Consider the following 3840-nt stretch of genomic DNA (forward strand, 5'->3'; position numbering starts at 1 on the left):
GAGGCAAAGTTGTTAATTATATCTTTCTAGTGGTTGAATTTTAGTACCTTTAGCAGCAGTAGGGCAATCCTACCACAAAGTAACTGGTTATTCAATTAATGATCTTTTATTTAATAGTTGATATATAAATTTTAAAACTTTCTTACTAAGAAGAAAATTCAACCTTTGGGTTCCCTTATATCCACTGTGAAGTCTTAGGAGGCAATATTGGGAGCTTTGATGGTACCCTGAGTTCGACATTGTGCTGTTAACCACTAGGTCAGCAGTTTAAATCCCCCAGATGGACTGGGGAGAAAGACTGTATGCTTCCATAATTATTTCCATTCTTGGAAACCTAATAGCTATGAGCGGTAGGTGGTAGCAGTGAGTGGGAATGACTCAATGGCAGTGAGTCTGTAACTTATAGAGTGTCTATATCTTCATTCTTTATGGCATTTATTAAATAAATTTAACATTATACTACACACAACCATGTGGGCATCTTGGTTTGGGTCTTGGAGGACTCAGAGAAGATCATGAAAGCCAGCCAGGCCCACCTATGATATCCTTCGAGCTAATGGCCTATGAGATAAAATGTGCAGTTCAAAGACATGAAATTTGTATGAATATGTTATGACAGTGAGAGAAAACCAACACAAGTACTAAGTCAAGAGATGTCACAAGCTTCTCAACACTGTTTACACTTCAATAGCAACCAAAAGAAAATCGTTTCCACAACTTTTTTCCTTTTCCTCTCAGATGTTTTTCTGAGTTTTAGTAATCTCCACAGCTAAGCAACATGACTCCAATCTTTTTGGAATTCACATCTTTTTCTCTGGGTATTTCTTGACTTTTTATAAAGGGCACCAAAAAAAGAAAAAAAAGATAGGGACAACAAGCTAAATAAAACAATATTGTTATTTTTTTCCTTGGCTTTAGCAAAATCCCAACTCAAATATGCATATTTGATGTTGCATAATAATGACTCAGGAGATGATTTCTCACTTGCAGAATAAACATTGTTTACTTTGAGAGAGCAAAGCTTCTGCCCACCTGACACGCTGTCACTTGCAGCACCATTCATATTGGAGTGGCCTCCTGCCTCCAGGTTGAGACCACTGAGGTAACTGACCCCACATGTCTGGAGTAGACAGCTCGTACAGAACCCAGAAAGACATGATTTAGATGCAAAGTGGACAGAAGTAGAGATGTGTTTTTCTGTATCTCAAATGCTCCTGCCTATCCTTTTCCCAAACCCTTCTACTAGATAAAAAGTCACCAAAAATCTTGTTGTAAAGTGACACATGCATCTCTTAACTTCCATGGGTCAGGAGTCCTCTGCTTAAGAGTCAACATTTTTACCCGGAGGGTCAGTCAGGAAAAAATTCTGCTTCTGAGATCACAAGTTGTCAGAGAATTCATTTTCGTGTGGTTGTTAAGACCCGGCCGCCCAATGACAACTTATGGGCTGCCTGCCGAAGGCTATTCTCAAGTCCTATAGGATATTCAGACATTTGGTCATGTGGATTTTCTCAAAGTAGCGGTTTTCTTCATCAAGCCAGTTAAGAGTAGCTCTAGAGTAAGTTTGCTAGCAAGATGGATTCATTAATATGAAATAAGCACAGGAGTGCCACATTCTGAGAAGGGATTATACAACAGTGCAGGTATTCCAAAAGGGGGGTTGGGCAGTGAATTATTTCAGACGGTTCACTCAACCTGAATCTTCGTCACTTCCACCAAATGGCTTTTCCAAACGAGTCTGGGTACGAGAAGATGAGGGAAGATACTGATGGGATCATACGATGCAGTTGTGAGTTATTGTTAGCACAGTTCATCGTGATTGTAAAAATGTGAAACTCTAAGTGGAGGACTGGTCAATGCTGTCACATCTGAGTATAAATGAGCAGCAACAGAAGATGACGTTTCACCTCTACCTAGAAAGAAAAGCCAGGAATGGAGCACAACATTTGCTGACCTACTAAGGTACACTTAAGTACCTTCAGGTGGAGGCTTAAGTTGCATGCCCTTTGCCCCATTTATCTGCATGCTTAAAAGAACCGGGTAACCTTGCTCTGACAGGGTAGAGGTCCACATGACTCAGAGCTCAAGGGCCAGAAAGAGGCCTACCTGCATGGCTGGGAAGAGGCATTCCTGAATGAAGAAATGTCTTATTCAAGACAGTCTCTGATCCTGCATTGTAACCTGTGAGTACTGTGTGGCTATTGAGATAGGGGGCTCGTCTGAGAAGTAGAAAGTACTGTGGAAGGGATGGTTGGTTTCGGAATTGTCAAGGAAGGTTAGAGAGTGGATGCATGTTTAACTTTCCCCTTGTGAAGGTAGAGGAAATCCAGTGTTCCTTCCATATGATTTTTTTAAATGGGATGATTTGGGGATCTACTCATCACATCAAGTTAAAGACATTATCTGTGTGTGCTGCTTTACTAGGATTAGGAAATTAAAGCCAGGTTTTATTTAATTAAAAACAAAACAAACACCCTCTACATATTTAGAGGAAATATAGTAAGTATAGTTAAGAGTGCTAACTTTTAATCTATATCAACCCGAGATCAAATATCAATTCTAAATCTGTGATAGTTGGGAGCTAATTGCTTAACTGTTCTGTATTTGATTTCCTAATACATATAATATAATAAACTGTAACAATAATTTTTTTTCCAAATATGACTATTACTACAGAAAAAGAGGTAGAGATTTGCAGCCAAATTTTAGGGACACAATTCATAACTCACTAATACAAATTTAGGGGAGATACAATTCAATCTATGATGATACCAGTATAATACCATTTTAATGATCATATCTTACATCATAAATTATTAGTTTTTAACTCTTAATACTATTTTCTGGGAATTCAGATTTTATAAATTCTATTTATTTTAAGAAACACCAAATTAAAAATCCAGTACTTAAAATAATTCCTTCTCTAAAATTATACTAAATTGGACTGATATGTTTATCTATTTTAGTAGATATATAAATTAATTTAACCTCTGAACCAATTGCTTTTGTCTCTTCATTGACCCTCCTCCATTTTAGTAGTATAGTTTCTGTAAGGTAGTCGAGAGGCGCCAGAAACCAAATCAGCCGAATTTTAGCAAACAGGCTTTATTAGGGAAAAAACCCCACCTGGGCGAAGTTCCACAGTCCAAAATATCAGGGCTGAGGGAATCGAGGCCCAGGCTATAGGAGTGACCTTTTTATTGCCGGGAGACATATGGCTGGGCTGGCCCTGGGCCCATATCTAGTAAGGTGGTCAGGGATTGGAAGGCACAGGCACGTCTGGGTTCCTGAGTAGGCAGGTGTCTGCCAGGGATTGGTGGAGCAGGCGCGCCTGAATCCCTGGCCAAAGGTGCCAGTCCAGGATTGGCGGGCGCAGGCACGTCAGAGGAAGGCTGCTGGTGATTGGTGGACTCAGGCACGTCTGAGGAAGGCTGCTGTTGATTGGTGGACGCAGGCACGTCTGAGGAAGGCTGCTGTTGATTGGTGGATGCAGGCATGTGCACGCCTCTAGCAAAGGTGAGGAAGGCTGCTGGTGATCAGTGGACGCAGGCACTTCCGCGCCCCTAGCCAGGCAAGGGTGGCTGTTGGTGATTGGTGGACGCAGGCACGTTGGTGCCCCTAGCCAGGTAAGGGAGCACTTCCTAGTTCCCGGTAGGGCGCACACGTGGCTGAGTGCAAGGTCCAGAGAGAATTGCATCAGCCAACTCTGATCAGCTCCACATGGCTGATTTGGCCAGACAGTTTCATGAATTAAGAAACCACAGGGAAAGTTAAAATGTATAGAAACCAAGTTTCTGTGGAGGGTACTTTTTTTTTTTTTTTTTAAACAACCGCTGTTTT

This window comes from Echinops telfairi, unplaced genomic scaffold (assembly GCF_000313985.2).
Source record: "Echinops telfairi isolate 266 unplaced genomic scaffold, ASM31398v2 ScPeMD7_7468;HRSCAF=8506_0, whole genome shotgun sequence".
In the NCBI taxonomy this organism is placed as follows: Eukaryota; Metazoa; Chordata; class Mammalia; order Afrosoricida; family Tenrecidae; genus Echinops; species Echinops telfairi.